The sequence below is a fragment of the Periplaneta americana genome, chromosome 13 (assembly GCF_040183065.1).
Source record: "Periplaneta americana isolate PAMFEO1 chromosome 13, P.americana_PAMFEO1_priV1, whole genome shotgun sequence".
NCBI classification, from domain to species: domain Eukaryota; kingdom Metazoa; phylum Arthropoda; class Insecta; order Blattodea; family Blattidae; genus Periplaneta; species Periplaneta americana.
Window position 1 is genome coordinate 73,752,829 of NC_091129.1, and position 17,316 is coordinate 73,770,144.

Sequence of the window (17,316 nt, forward strand, 5' to 3'; positions counted from 1 at the left end):
GTACGTTTAAAATTGCAACGTTTGTTGTGTTTTAGTCGACATATAGAAAGTTGTTTTGCCATTGGTTTTGCCATTACGGATATGAAGAATGTTGTTAATGTAATTTTCATCCCCTATGTTCGTCTGTCTTCACTCTACAGGCATACTACGTTTGATTTATGACCACTGTATAGCCTACTTCGTATTTTTTCTAGAGTCCTAGACACGTGACCCTGTCCATCGTTACCAACAGATTTTGTCTATAAATAGCCACAACCACTTCGAAAATCATCATTAGTATTTTAGTTCGATAGCTATGGACGTCAAAGCCAAAGCAATCGCACTGATTGAGGAAGGCGGATTTAGCGCGGCGCAAGCTGGAGAACGCTATGGAATTGCGACTAGAACAGCGTCCAGGTGGTGAGCGCAGTATCAAGAGCGAAGATACGTAACTCGTAAACCTTGTAGCGGAAGACCCAAGGCATCAACACCACAACAAGATCTTATGTTAATAGAACGTTCGAGGCACTTTCCATTTCACACTTCTAAAATGCTTGTTGCCGACACGGGATTTCCTGCTTCCAACAGAACGGCTCGTAGAAGCCTCTATAGTGCCAATATTGTGCCGAGAAGAGTGGCGGTAAAGTTCTGACTGAAGACCATCGAATTGATCCTGTCGCATTTTGCCAAATGCAGTACAACTATCGATGGCAAGAGGTCATCTTTTCGAATGAGAAAGTGTTTATGAACCACAGCACAGGGCCAGTGCAAGTATATCGACCGAAACAATCCAAGAGATTTGACCCTGAATATGAGGTCCAGAGGCAACGCATTGGTCATTTGTCCATGTCGGTATGGGGATGGATTTCTGGTTATGGTGGCGGCGCGCTATGGAGGATTCATGCGCATATGAATGGGCATCAGTACACCAATATACTGGAAAATGTGATGCTACCTAGTGTGCGTGTGTTTCAGCCCGAAAACAAAATAAAATTCCAACACGACTTTTCTTCCGTACACACATGTGTTGCCGTGCAGCGGTGGTTCAACATTCACAGGGATGATGTCGTAGAGGTTCCATGGGTGCCAAAAAGTCCTGACTTAAATCCCATAGAAAATGTGGGGCGGAAGTGCAACGCGGTGTTAATGAACAACTACAGGGTCGGCGTCCTAGGAATACAGACGAATTGTGGGATCTCGTTTCAGATGCTTGGGATGATGTTGCATTGTCAGATAGATATATCCACAACCTTTTTAATTCTATAAGTAGAAGAATGGATACAGTGAACAATGCCAATGGTTTCTGGACAGATTATTAAGTCCAGAAGGAAACTATTGTATATCACTAGAGCTACATAGGAAGAACAGCATTTTAATTTGTGATAAAAAGAACATTCAATATTAATTATTTTACTTCAGGAATGTATATTTTCCCTTATTTTCAGAACTAAAGTAAATACTGTAGATTTAAAAATAGAATAAATAAATGAGTTATAGTAAACAGCTTATATAATCAAACGTTTCCTTAAATCGCTCAAAAATTACTTCTAATTAACAAATCTATTTATGTTCCTCTTTCGTCACTATTATTAATTATTTACCTAAATTAATTTATATATATTTATTTCAATTTATTTTAATGTTCACTTATACCAATTGTATTGGATTGCCTCAATCAATTTATATTTATTCTACTTTAACTGACTGTTCACTTCTATATCGTCTTAGAACGAAGTTCCTATGTATTGTGTCTTTCTCAATTTTGTTTAACTCTTCGTCATATTGGCAGTCTGTTTTACCAGGAAGATATTAAAATAAGAATAAACCCTAAATAAACGTAGTATGTCTATAGCAGCTGTGCCCGATACTAAAGTTTCAAACTTAAAATTAAAAAAAATATTTGAACAGACCTGTATTATTAATTAATATAAATTACAGTAATCACTAATTAGCAAGACATTTATGTAAATAATTTATTATTGGACGATGTCTGTGGCCCTCCAATAATATTTTTTTTAATATTGGCCCGCAGTATTCATAAGGTTGAGCACCCCTGGTCTGTAGACTAAAGAGAGACGAACAGAGGAGACGATAATGAAATCAACAACATTCCTCATACCCGCAATTGTAAAAACAATGAAATAACAAATTTCTGTAGAATATAATATAATATAAATATTTATTTTTTATTCAGTCTAAATGACTTATCAGTGTTTTAAAGAAGATCAATAAAATTTATAAAATATATATTCATTGAAGTTGAGGTTAAAATAATGCTAACGTTTTGCGCCTATTGGCATCTTCAGGCATTTGAGCCAACAATATCATGTGATATATTAATTTACAGTAAGAGGCATGGCTGTTGAATATATACATTAATCAATCTTAAAACTAGCATATTAAAATAATTTGTGCAAATTAAATGATAAACTGTAGTTGAGTTAATTATTGTTTTGATATGTTTTATAGTTAAATTAATTATCCTCATCTCTACTTAAATTTACGACAATAATTAAAGCAACTATAGGACACAAAGATTAAATTGTAGATTTAAAATGGATTCAAATAAAATAAAATATTACCTTGTAATAAAAATTGATTAGTTCTATAATGTCTTATTAATGTTTAGTTTTGGTCGTATATTTTTACCAATTACTGGTATATGCCGTTGTTATTGATGTGATTATATGTATTACAATGATATAATCTTATGGTTCTTATTGATTCCAATATTAAACTTCATATTGGGCGGACGTCGAAATAATTTCAGATGGTTGAAACGTAGAATGCAGGTATGACTTGCAACAGGAAGTTGAGCTGTTCATGATGCAATTCGTTCTATAATATATACGTATCGTAAGTAACTAACATAAAATATTGCTCAAATGCCTAAAGATGCTAATAGGCGAAAACGTTAGCATTATTTTAACCTTTAACTTCAATGAATATTTATATTTATACATTTTATTGATCTTTTTTTAAAACACTGATAAGTCATTTAGACTGAATAACAAATGAATATTGATGTTATATTGTATTGTATATTGACTTATCTGAAAATTACTATTACAATGCTTACTAAGAAAATTTTTGTAGGCCTATGTCGACAAGAACACAAGAGTTTCAACCTTATGGAATGTGAACAGAAACAGTCCGAAAGCCTCTCCTTCCGAGACCAGCAACGTCAGGGGGAGTAAACAGTATCCCTCTTAGATACTCTGTACTGTGATAATTACAACAAAACCGGCGTAAGTAACATTACGAGTTTTGCTGCTCATCGGCCAGTTTTTTCTTCCGTGACTGTACCATAATAGTTTCGTTACATAACACAGATAAAAATGTTAATTTAACAAGTTTAACAATATAATTTGTGACATAAAATTGTTAAAAGTGTGAATCTCAATAACTTTGTTTCAAAGTAAATCGAATGTTGCAGGAAATAATACTAGATACTTCTTATTCTTAACTTAGGTCTGAGATCTGTTTAGGCCTATTCAGTTTTTATGATGATGATAAAGTCCAGCTTTCCTTCCATTTTTAATACGGTCTTCCTAGCATTCTACAGTCGTCTGCTCATCCTACCATAGCTATTTTGGTGACTATTGTTATGCATCCTGTTTGCAAGTATAATTAACATCCGTCTTCTACTTGTCTCCCAACTTGTAATATCTTCTATATTGCACTTATTTCTTATTATAACATTGCTTATTGTGTTCTTGAATTTCTTCCCTATGATACTTCTCAAAATTCTCATGTATATAGTTCCAAAATTTATCATTGGTTTTTATTGTGTCTGCCTTGTCTCAGAGGCATAGAGAATTATTGGTCTTAAGCGTGCTTTATGTATGCGCAATTTAATTTCTGTATCCATATACTTGCTCTTCCACACCATATCTCTGAGAGACGGGCTTAGGGAGAAAAGCCGAATTCAGGCCGCATAGCTGTTTTCAAGATCGATATTAGGAATTGCAAGGAACAGAAAGACTGCAAAGAAGAATACTCTCGTAACAGATAGAGGGAACAAGAGACATCGGCTAACCAAAAAATATACAGCATGTTGCAAAACTCCATACTCAAACTTCTAGGGATGGTAGAGGAGCCCAAAACAAAGATTTTTTTGTTATATAACCAACGCTGCCCAATATCTACAGCTCCTGCGATACACATAACCTGAGTTGCTCCAAGAAGTTTCCCTTGGCATCCGACGTCGCATATGGTACCAGCATGATGGCGCAACCCCTCATTTCTCTCTTCAATTTAGAGAGCATTTACGTGACACATTCGGTGAATATCGGATTGGCCGGGGTGGGCCCATTGCATGGCCTGCTCGTTCTCCTGACCTTACCTCACTCGATTTATTTGTGTGGGGACATTTAAAAGTTTAGTGTATGAACAGCCAATTGTGTCAGAGGAGGACCTCGTTGCTCGTATTCTTGTAGTTGTCGATCACTTACAACATCAACAAGGAGTATTTCAACATATGAGAGACGCATTATCACGTCTTGTACATCATGTATTGAAGTAGGAGGTCGCACGTTTGAACAATAGGCTACCTGTAAGGAAAATGTCATCAAAACCATTTAAATGTTTACCACACTCTCAGTGTCTGTCAGCAATGTCTGCGTTCGAAGGTGACGACTGACAACTATTGCTTTCCGACGTATGGTTATACAGAGTGTTTCTAAAACACGGGGCATAATTTCAGGTATGTATTTCCCACATGTAAACAATCAAAATAGTTCATTACAACATCTGTCCGGAAATGCTTCACAACATTGAAATTCACCGAAACGTTTTTCTTTCCGCAGGTCGTTGCCGTCAAAGGAGACATTAAGAGGGCACTCTGACAGTTCATTCCGAGGCGAAGGTTACATTCAGTGTTGTGTAGGCGTTAGACTGTGCGACATGTATTCAAATCAAGAGTTGGCAGAGATGCACTTCATGTACGGTAAGGCGGACGGCAATGCTGCGCTAGCTCGTCGTTTGTACCAGGAGAGGTACCCATAGCGACAATGACCAGATCGGAAGACATTTGTACGTCTCCATTACCGTCTGTGCTAGTACGGAAAATTTAACTCTCCTGGTTTGGGAACGGGACGACCAAGATCTAAAACTCCAGAAGTACAGGAGGAGATTCTGGAGGCTGTGAACATGACTCCTTCTATCAGCACATGAAAGGTAGCATTGCAAGTCAATGTTCCTCATACGACTGTCTGGAGACTGTTGAAAGAGTATCAATTGTATCCTTATCATTTGCAACGTGTACAGGCCCTGTCACCAGCAGATTACCCTGCACGAACGAGTTAGGTTCTGTCAGTGGTTCTTGCAGCAGTGTGGTGTAAATCCGAACTTTCCTGCCTTCGTATTATTTACAGATGAAGCACAGTTCACACGAGATGGCATAACAAATTTCCCCATTCAGCATGTATGGGCGTATGAAAACCCACGTGCAACTGTTCCATCTCATCACCAGGTGCGGTTCTCCCTCATCATGTGGGCCGGTATCATCGGTGATCGATTAGTTGGACCCCATGTACTTACGGGGCAGGCGTACACAAACTTCCTGGAAAACACCATACCTCATGTTTTAGAAGACACTCCAATGATCAATCGTCAACACATTCACTTCTTGCACGATGGCTCTGGCGCTCCTGCACACTTCAGTCGTACGGCTCGCCGGTACTTGGATCGAAGGTTTCCTGATCGATGGATAGGTAGAGGTGGCCCAATTGCTTGGCCTCCACGCTCACCTGATCTGAACCCTCTCGATTTCTACTTGTGGGGCCATTTAAAATCATTGGTTTATTCGTCTCCGGTGCCTGATTTGGAATCCCTTCGGAATCGAATTGTGGCATGTTCTGAGGACATACGCAATACTCCTGGAGTTTGGGATCGTGTTCGCAGGTCAATGAGACTTCGATGTGAGGTCTGTATTCAAGCAGGAGGTGGACATTTTGAACATCTTCTGTAATGACAACGACCTGCGGAAAGAAAAACGTTCTGGTGAATTTCAATGTTGTGAAGGCCCCGGACACATGTTGTAATGAACTATTTTGATTGTCTACATGTGGGAAATACATACCTGAAATTATGCCCCGTATTTTTTAAACACTCTGTATAACATTTTTTTTTGGGGGGGGGGGTCCTCTACCATCCTTACAGGTTTTAATGTTCCTAATTATGTCAGGTGAAGAATATAATGCGTGTATTTGTGTTGTGTAACTTTCTTCATTCTCTTGTAACTTCATTCGTCTTAGCCCCAAATATTTTCCTAAGCACCTTATTCTCGAATACTCTTAACCTCTGTTCCTCTCTTAAAGTGACAGTCCAGGTTTCACAACCATGCAGAACAACCGATAACATAACTGTTTTATAAAATCTAACTTTCAGCTTTTTTGAGACCAGACTGGTTCACTAAAGCTTATCGGCGCAATAATAATAGGCACTTCCCATATTTATTCTACGTTTAATTTTCTCTCGAGTGTCATTTATACTTGTTACTGTTGGTCCAAAGTAGGCCTATTTGAACTTTTCTACCCTTTCAAAGGATAAATTTCCAATTTTTATATTTCAATTTCATAGTATGTTCTGGTCGTGAGTCATAATCATATAGGCCTTCTAAATTTACTTCCGAACCTATCTCATTAATTGCTTCGAGTGAAATTCCCGTGTTTTCCATAATAGTTTGTGATTCAAATTCACTGCAACAGTCTCCCCTTTGTTTAGCCTTGCTATTTACACCAGCCTCCTTATGTTTATTCGTATTAGTGTAAGGAGACAGCCCTCAAAAGCCGTTTCAGGTAATTTCTTCCAATCATGTACCGTTGTATTTAAAAACGAATACTTCCCTACGACATTCCTCTGTTCTCTTGTATTTATTTTATGCCTGTTATCTCCCATCGAGTAAAATGTCGGTCCATCAAATCTACGTCCTATATCCCCCCAGGCCTCCGCCCCAAATGCTTCTTAAACTGTTCACAAAGTCTCGCTTTATTACGCATATCGGTTAGGGTTTCCCGGCCCAGTAAAACCAAGCAATAAGCGGGTCTTGAACAGGATAACTGTTGTTTCATGCCGGCAAGTAATGAAACATTATACCATTGAGCTATGAAACACTTCAGAGAAGGAAAGGAGAAACTATTATGAAAATTGAAATTATCAATTCAAATTAGAAACTCACAAAGAAACTTAGAAATTGCCTATACAACGAATGAAACACAGTAGAATACATGGGCAACATTACTTATACCATGAACCCGGATGTTTAGGCATTTATAACAGTTAAAATAGGCAGGCAAAAAGGCAAAAACGTAAGAGAAAGGCACAATAATCTTTGAAAAAGGCATTATAAATTTTTAAAAGGCATAATATATTTTATCAAAAAATTTAAATTATATCAACATAACTCACATATTTACTTCATAGGTAGGTGACACATGATGACTTATAAAATATTTTTTTTCGTGATTAACTGTCTTTTCACAAACCTTACATAACAAAACTATTCCATTGGTTGAAAACACATGGGCGTCAAATTCACTAACGTAAGCATGAAGTTTAATTTTCAATGGTTTACTGAATTTAGGCATTCTAGCTAACCGATCTTATACCTTCTGTCATCCGACAATAACTGACTATTCCTCACTCAAATTTCTTTCTCTTACAATAATAAACACATGTAGCACAAAATTGTTTGTTTGTTGGTATCGTGGAGACATGACAATATTATATTTGTAACTGTGCATTGTCTATCATTATTCATATTACAGCAATAGTATTAACTGTGGATTATCGTTCATTATTCATATTACTCTAATAGTATTAACTGTGGATTGTCGATCATTATTCATATTATTATCGCCGTGCTCTCATGGCTAACATTCGGCAGGTCTTTGAGCGGCCTCGGCAGGTCTTTGAAATTTAATTGCATTATTGTTTTCAATTTCTTATATCGCCACTCCAATCACCCGCCTCAATTTCAATATTGCAACCAATAAGCTGCTTCCATTATTAAATGATACCTACTTGTCTAATCCACGTGGACGAAAACCGAGGTTGCAATGTCTTGTGCTGAGGACGAGCATTAAGGTATGTGATTAAAAATTATTATTAAGAGTTAAGAATGTCAACGCACACGTATATGAAATAATAATAATAATAATAATAATAATAATAATAATAATAATAATAATAATAATAATAATAATAATAGCCATTTAACAATATAACAAACTAGTGCTTATTCTTATCGAGGAAGTAGACGTGACAACGTGACGCTTAGAGTGAAACCTACAGAGCAACAATCGGTCGGCAAAATTATGTTTTAAAAGCACACCGCACGTTATTGTATGATCCCGACATTGTATATATGTAACTGTGCATTGTCGATCATTATTCATAATACACCAATAGTATTAACTGTAGATTGTCGATCATTATTCATATTAACTAATATTATTAAAGCACGATTATTAGCAGATTAAGCACCGAAATGAATTACTTTTATTTACTATGGTTAGTAAGTCCCGCGCCGTGGCGTCGCGGTCTAAGGCATCCTGCCTAGGACTCGCGTTACGGAATGCGCGCTGGAAGAAATTTTCTCATGAAATTTCGGCCAGTGTAAGGGACCGGTGCCCACCCTGCATCGTGATGCACTTGGGGAGCTACGATAGGTAGCGAAATCCTGTTGCGAATAACGGCTGGGGGGAGCATCGTGCTAACCACACGATACCTCCATTCTGGTTGGATGATCGTCCACCTCTGCTTCGGCATGTGGGCGTGAGGCCAGCAGCCGGCTGGTCGGTCTAGGAATTCACGGGCTGTAGCGCCACGGATTATTTATGGTTAGTAAAGTTAGTCATTGTTTTTTAAATATTTAAATTTCTTACAAATTACATTACAATTAATTAGAAAATTGCAAACAAACAAGAAATATTACTTTAAAATGACAAAAAAGACATTTATTAGTAAGAAACACCTTAAAAAGGCAAAATAGGCAAAATAAAAATTGGTGCTGTCACTTTGATTTACACCAAAAATCACACTAATAATTATGCAAATAATGATTTACTGTACTTCCACCCAGTAAAAAAAGTCATTTTGCCAAACATCCGGGCTCTACTTATATCTCACAAAGATCTAGGGGCAGAGAAAGACCTATCATGGAATGGAGACTGTTTGTAATCGCAGAATTCATTGAAAATCCATAATCGCAGAATACATTGAAAATCCATAACGATTATTGTTACTTATTTAAAATTTACTTGCGATTTCACAACATAATATTTTGTATAACTTCAGATATTTACCAATAACCATTTACCGACTTCTTTCAGAATCCCTTCCTTGTGCATATTAATTAGAGCGAAAAACCTCAAAACCTACACTTTTTCGTGTTGAATTGACCCGAGTCTTTTGAGATGCGACTTTGTTTCCGGTCGCCATGGGAACGCCCTGACTGGACGAATGGCTGTCTCGATTCCGAATTCGAACATCTTGAATCGGTGTGGAGTGTTGGAGTTTTATTACATTTGGACTCTTTCCACGGCTTGTGCTCGTCGCTTGTTGGTTTGAGGATTCGAAGCAAACCTTGAGGGAATTTACATTGCTAAAATCGACTCCACTCTTCGAGTATGTAGAATATGTTACATCCTTTTTACGGAGAGGGAAAAGTTAGTTGCTGCGGCGCTATCCAAATCAGATGCCTCTCTGCCATGTCATATTCTAATCTGTAAAAGAGAAATCGATGGCCTTCGCTACTTTGAATGTTTCCGCCAACCGGGAAAAAGAGTCGCTACCAATCATGTCTCTGCTTCACTATCATACATTCAGAATTTTATAAGGCTTTTATACTTCCATTCTCTTTTTACTTTCTCATTACATACCAAGTACGAAGAGGTGATATTTGATCTGCAAAGAAATAAACTTTCAGACATTTATGAGAGTGTTTTTATGCCTTAAAAAGGAGATGATTTTCTCAGACATGCCAAGCGGTGTCTATTTTGCATAGTGATTTCTCATAAACTGCTGGTTTATAATAATAATAATAATAATAATAATAATAATAATAATAATAATATACTTCGTTCTCAAATCCTATGAGCTCACCTCCCGATTATAGCCCGTTCATAGGTCATTCGTTATCTCGTGACACCTACCTGCACGTGAGGGGAAGAAGAAAGTGGACTGGGAAGCTACCCTACCTAGCTACGCTTCCAATTGTAACTCGCTAGCTCACTTACCTCCACCTCAATGTTTTTACTATAAGCTACGGCGCACACATGGACTCACATGTTATCACGAGATAACGAATGGCCTACAGGATACTGAATTCAGAAGATTATAATATGTGCAATATAAAATTGGAAAAATTCTGATTGGAAATGAAAGTTCAAAATTTTAGAGTATGAGTAAACTTACTCCCGTTTTAGAGTGATATGTTACGGTCGTTGAGATATAAGGAAATTGCTTGGAATAATAATATTAATTTGCAGGAATATAGCTAGTACCTACCTGTAAGCGAACTGTGAAAAAACGAAAGCTGTTGAATAAGAGTTGAACTAAAACAACTCAAGTTATTTATTTTCTTAGAAAACGCCAAGTTTAGACGGTGGGATACCGCTTCTATCATCTGGTGAAGAGGTTGGTAATCTGCTTATTGAGATTGTTAAAACTAGAAAAGCCTAATTGGTGGTGTAAAGAGATGTAATCTGGGTTCTTCCGTCTTCTCTCCTGATGTCGAGGATTAATTAAGCTTCAAAATTTTATTACCCTATTTTTATCAGTTTAAGTCCCCTCGAAATCTTTTTCTCGCCACAAAAATCTGAGATTTTTCTTCCTCTCTATTCTATAAGCCTGTAAGTTCAGGTGGTTTGTCGAAAGTAGGCCTATTCATTCTCAAGTGTTTGGTATTTATTGCTACATAAAATACAAAACACATACATATTATGGACGTAGCGCACAACCATTTGAGCAAGCTCGTGTTCGGGGGACGGTTCCTATAAATAACAACTTATATTGTACTAAATGGAACATAACAAAAATATAATAAAATTACAAACCAATACAGTTATTATAAAACAGGGATAATTACGAAGATAAAAGTAGAGAATAAAGTCAAACAGAATATAAATTGAAATGAATGCATACTTACTTACTTGCTGGCTTTTAAGGAATCCGGAGGTTCATTGCCGCCCTCACATAAGCCCGCCAGCGGTCCCTATCCTGAGCAAGATTAATCCAGTCTCTATCATCATATCCCACTTCTCTCAAATCCATTTTAATATTATCTTTCCATCTACGTCTCGGCCTCCCTAAAGGTCTTTTTCCTTCCGGCCTCCCAACTAACACTCTATATGCATTTCTGGATTCGCCCATATGTGCTACATGCCCTGCCCATCTCAAACGTCTGGATTTCATGTTCCTAATTAAGTCAGGTGAAAAATACAATGCGTGCAGTTCTGTGTTGTGTAACTTTCTCCATTCTCCTGTAACTTCATCCCTCTTTGCCCCAAATATTTTCCTAAGCACCTTATTCTCAAAAACCCTTAACCTATGTTCCTCTCTCAAAGTGAAAGTCCAAGTTTCACAACCATAAATAACAACCGGTAATATAACTGTTTTATAAATTCTAAATATCAGATTTTTTGACAGCAGACTAGATGACAAAAGCTTCTCAACCGAATAATAACAGGCATTTGCCATATTTATTCTGTGTTTAATTTTCTCCCTAGTATCATTTATATTTGTTTTCTTGGGAATACCAAATTCAATGAGAATATCATATAAATCTTTTCTCTTAACCGTGTCATATGCCTTTTTGAAATCTATGAATAACTGATGCACTGTACCCTTATACTCCCATTTTTTCTCCATTATCTGTCGAATACAAAATATCTGGTCAATAAAATGAATGTATAGCATATGAAATTAAGAAGAAGAGAAAAGGACAAGGGCACATGAATAGTAAGTAATGTTCTTATTTATTTTCTTAGATTTAATAAACTCGAAATAACGTAGATCAGGATTTATTATCAAAATAGAGTTGTATAACCTTGGTCCCTAGCAGTGGGTAAGATTTATTCCAGTGGTTGTGTAACATTGAGGTTCAGTTAAAGGATATGTAAAATTTCGTTTGGTATTATAAACATGTTCTTATATTTCAGACGATTTTTATGATAATATTTTAAGTAACTCTAATCACAGATTATATATGTATATGTATATATATGTATATGTATATATATGTATATATATACAGAATGTTTCAAAAATACGTGGCACAATTTCAGGTATGTATTTCCCATATGTAGACAATCAAAATAGTTCATTACAACATGTGTCCGGAAATGCTTCATTTTCGAGTTATGACCTTCACAACATTGAAATTCACCGGAACGTTGTTCTTTCCGCAGGTCGTTGTCATTACAGAAGATGTTCAAAATGTCCACCTCGTGCTTGCATACAGACCGCACATCGAAGTCTCATTGACCTGCGAACACGATCCCAAACTCCAGGAGTATTGCGTATGTCCTCAGAACATGCCACAATTCGATTCCGAAGGGATTCCAAATCAGGCACCGGAGACGAATAAACCAATGATTTTAAATGGCCCCACAAGTAGAAATCGAGAGGGTTCAGATCAGGTGAGCGTGGAGGCCAAGCAATTGGGCCACCTCTACCTATCCATCGATCAGGAAACCTTCGATCCAAGTACCGGCGAGCCGTACGACTGAAGTGTGCAGGAAAGCCATCATGCAAGAAGTGAATGTGTTGACTATTGATCAGTGGAGTGTCTTCTAAAACATGAGGTATGGTGTTTACCAGGAAGTTTGTGTACTCCTGCACCGTAAGTCTGTTTACAAGTACATGGGATCCAACTAATCGATCACCAATGATACCGGCCCACATGTTGAGGGAGAACCGCACCTGGTGATGAGATGAAACAGTTGCACGTGGGTTTTCATACGCCCATACATGCTGATTGTGGAAATTTGTTATGCCATCTCGTGTGAACTGTGCTTCATCTGTAAATAATACGAAGGCAGGAAAGTTCGGATTTACACCACACTGCTGCAAGAACCACTGACAGAACCTAACTCGTTCGTGCAGGGTAATCTGCTGGTGAGAGGGCCTGTACACGTTGCAAATGATAAGGATACAATTGATACTCTTTCAACAGTCTCCAGACAGTCGTATGAGGAACATTGACTTGCAACGCTACCCTTCGTGTCCTGATAGAAGGAGTCATGTTCACAGCCTCCAGAATCTCCTCCTGTACTTCTGGAGTTGTAGATCTTGGTCGTCCCCTTCCCAAACCAGGAGAGTTAAATTTTCCATACTAGCACAGACGGTAATGGAGACGTACAAATGTCTTCCGATCTGGACATTGTCGCTGTGGGTACCTCTCCTGGTACAAACGACGAGCCAGCGCAGCATTGCCGTCCGCCTTACCGTACATGAAGTGTATCTCTGCCAGCTCTTGATTTGAATACATGTCGCACAGTGTAACGCCTACACAACACTGAATGTAACCTTCGCCTCGGAATGAACTGTCAGAGTGCCCTCTTAATGTCTCCTTTGACGGCAACGACCTGCGGAAAGAAAAACGTTTCGGTGAATTTCAATGTTGTGAAGGCCATAACTCGGAAATAAAGCATTTCCGGACACATGTTGTAATGAACTATTTTGATTGTCTACATGTGGTAAATACATACCTGAAATTATGCCCCGCATTTTTTAAACAATCTGTATATATAAAAGCAAATCATTAGAGTTATAGGGTATTAAAAAAAGTATCCAATATTTTAGGAGGTTCTAGTATGCATCAAAACAAGAAAAAAATGTGTAATAAACATGGATCCTACAACACATACTTTTTTGAGATCTGAACACTTCTTCATAGGAGGTGCTCAATGTGACGTCCATTTATGGCAATGCATTTCTCTTCCCTAGAAATTCATTCACTTCTTCGATCAACAGCGTCTTTACTTAAGTCTGTATAATGGAGTAGGCCAGGCGTGCACAAGGTTTGCGCTCTCCGTGTCGGCTCACAGCTCATGAGCAGAAAGCAGATATTAGCTGCGCTGTGTTATGAGAGTGGACTGGAAGAAGGGTTGATCTCGTACAAAATGTACACAAAAGAAAGTACTATTACGAGTACTTATGAAATAAATTCCCGTTCAATGTTTGCAAAATTATCTTGTACTATTATTAATTAATAAAGAAATATTTATTTTACCGAAGTAATAGAAATTCTATAGCTACTTAAGTGTACAAGATCGTTTTGTCATATTTTTATTTATCAGTATTTCAAAACTAGGTATTATGCTGTTGGCAGCTGAAAGGAACAGTAGCCTACTGATCGTAATGAAACATCAGTTACAGATGTTCGATGCTGCCTTTATTAAAGTTGATAACAGAAAACAGTTGCTCACAAATATAAATGTTGAGCCAAACATAGCAATCATTTTCACAGCCAACCTGTGTAGTCGTGTATATTATTGCTAATGTTTAGTCTTGTAAAACTCTACCAGGCTAGTAGTATTATTCAAACGATCTTTAGCTCTTAGGTCACATTGGATATCAATAAGTTCGAGCTGTATATCGTTAAATGTTATGTTCCGTCTTTTAGATTCCTCCATACTGTACCGTAGCAATAGGTAAGCAACGTGAAACAGTTACTGAGAATAGACCTACACACTGCACTCCACTAGATAACTGAGTGGTCGTTTCCCTCTCCTCTACCTATAGCAAGTCTGTCATTCTGACGTATCTTCCTCCCCGTTTCGGCGAGTGGTAAACACCGCTCTCCCGCTCCGAAAGAGCGCGCGCGCTCGTTGAGCGCTGTTTGTACAGGCCTGGTGTAGGCTATTTCTTATGAGTATCATTTCACTGATTTCCGTAAATTACAAACTTATTTTAAACAGACACTGTAATCCCTTGCTAGATGCTTGTGAATGTGTATGGATCATCTTGATAGATATAACGTAACAAGACTATTTTCTTCATTTATAGCAGTTTTTGTCCGTTCGGATTGTATTTTTCACGCGTTCCGTGTCATTTAACACTTTCATAATCTTTGACATTGTGAACTGTGTTCCGTTTGTGTTTGGCTTCACCTGATTCAATAAATCACACATCTCTTGCTGAGTCCTCTTACTATCACCACAATCAATCATCATTAAGATTTGTTATCTTTCCTTTTCAATGAAATTCGCTATGATAAACAATATTTTACATTGACTAGTTTGCAATGCACATTATGAAACCAATTTTTGTCTATTTGTTTTGTCGATAGAATTCATGACCTCTTCTAGTCTCTAAATATTGACAGTTTAATATTCATATTAACCTACATTACATGCACGGTGTTGTTTTGGGGGAAATCGTTAGTGGTTATATAATTTTTACTGTGCCACAATTAATAACAGAAATATAAAATTAAGTTTCTGTATACAGAATAGCGACCACTATCTCTTAAGAGAAAAATGTACCTAACTTACTTTTAGCTGCATTCTGAGTACTCAAAGAAATATTTTTAATTACCTACGCATATAATATTAAGTGATATGTATACCTAATAGATTTTATTCAGCACATTTAATGAATTCTCAAATTAAAAAAAAAAAAAAAACAATTTTCCATAATTTTTGTTCACCCTGGATATTGGACACCCTTGTTCACCACACTTTAGTATCATAGAGTATTGTTAATTTTATTACAAACTTATTGTGCCCCAAGGCTGAACATTGTCAGAATTATTTATTGCCGTAACATTTTCAAAAAGGTAGAATTAAATCTATTTTTATTTACGTATAATTAGTTCATGTATTAATTTCTCATTTGTATAACTCTGTCTACATACAATTAAAAAATCCGTGACATTATGACGGAGAATACCACCTCATTAGACATAACATGTTTTACGTTTCTCGCAGTAATTCACTTCTATATTACGATACCTACTACATTGCTACTTAAAATTACTCGTATTTCCTCAGCTATAATTTACAAGAGAACGGAAATGAAATAATTTCCTGTATACCCAAATAAGAAGAAATACAGTTAATATTCTGCATTACAAAAGAAATAGTGTTCTATTGCATAAAAGCAGAGTAAGTGACTTGAATTTTAAATTGAAGCATTTAGGTAGATGTACTTAAATGAATTTATTCAAAATTGATTAAGTATCTTATCATATATCATAAACTTTTCTTGTGTTAGTAACATTTATATTTAAAATTAGTATTAGGTCTTTATAATGACTAATGAGATTGTCGGTACCTACATAATCCCAATAGGACTTTGATGAGAGATTTTTGGGCATCTGCACCATGTAGAGATATCCGACATTTTTAATAATAATAATTTATTTGCAGGGAAATATAATATAAAGAAATTCCAAATATACAAAATTCTAACACTCCCCCTGTGCTTAGGGGAGCTCGTGTTCATAGTTACATGTCGGTTCCATCATTAAGGAAGACAGGGAGAATGGAACGGAGAAATCTATATGTTATAGCCTATTCGTTACTAATATTTATTTTTTATGATAGGTTTCTATTGGATCTGTTACCAAGTGCTATTCTTCATAATAGGTTTCTGTTGGATCCGTTACCAAGAGCTATTCTCCAGCGCAGGTTTCAGTTGGATTCGTCACCAAGATCTATTCTCCGGAAAAGGTTTCCGTCGTCTCCGTTAGCAAGAGCAATTCTCGAGGAAAGATTTCTGTTGGATCCTTTACTAAGAGCTATTTTCTACAATAGGTGTCTGTTGGATCCTTTACCAAAAGCTATTCTCCAGAATACATTTCTGTTGGATTCGTTACCAAGAGTTATTCTCCAGGATAGGTTTCTGTTGGATTCGTTACGGGTACCAAGAAATGTTCTCCGGGGTAGGTTACTGTTGGATGTTACCAAGAGCTGTTCTCCAGGATAGGCTCTTACAAGATGCGTTACCAAGAGCTATTCTCCAGGGTGGATCCTTCAGTATCAACATGTTACTCCGAAACTTTGAATGTCTCATTGTCTCTACTTTTAGGACACAGTGAAAATACCCAAAAACTTCACATCATAAACAGAAAACTTGGGGTTGATGTGCGCAGAATTTGAAATAGAAGAGAAAGATAGTGTAAAGTTCTGCGATCGTTGATCCGGAGCAAATACAAGGATTCGTTATTACTGAACACTCGTCTGTTAGACGACATTGCATTGATATCTTACTAAAATTTCAGTCATTTTCAACAATAATCACAGCGACATCATTTTAATGTAGATCGATGAAGGTACTAAAACTGGCGTACGTCTCGCGCGACCAGAAATACCTTCAATTAGCAAA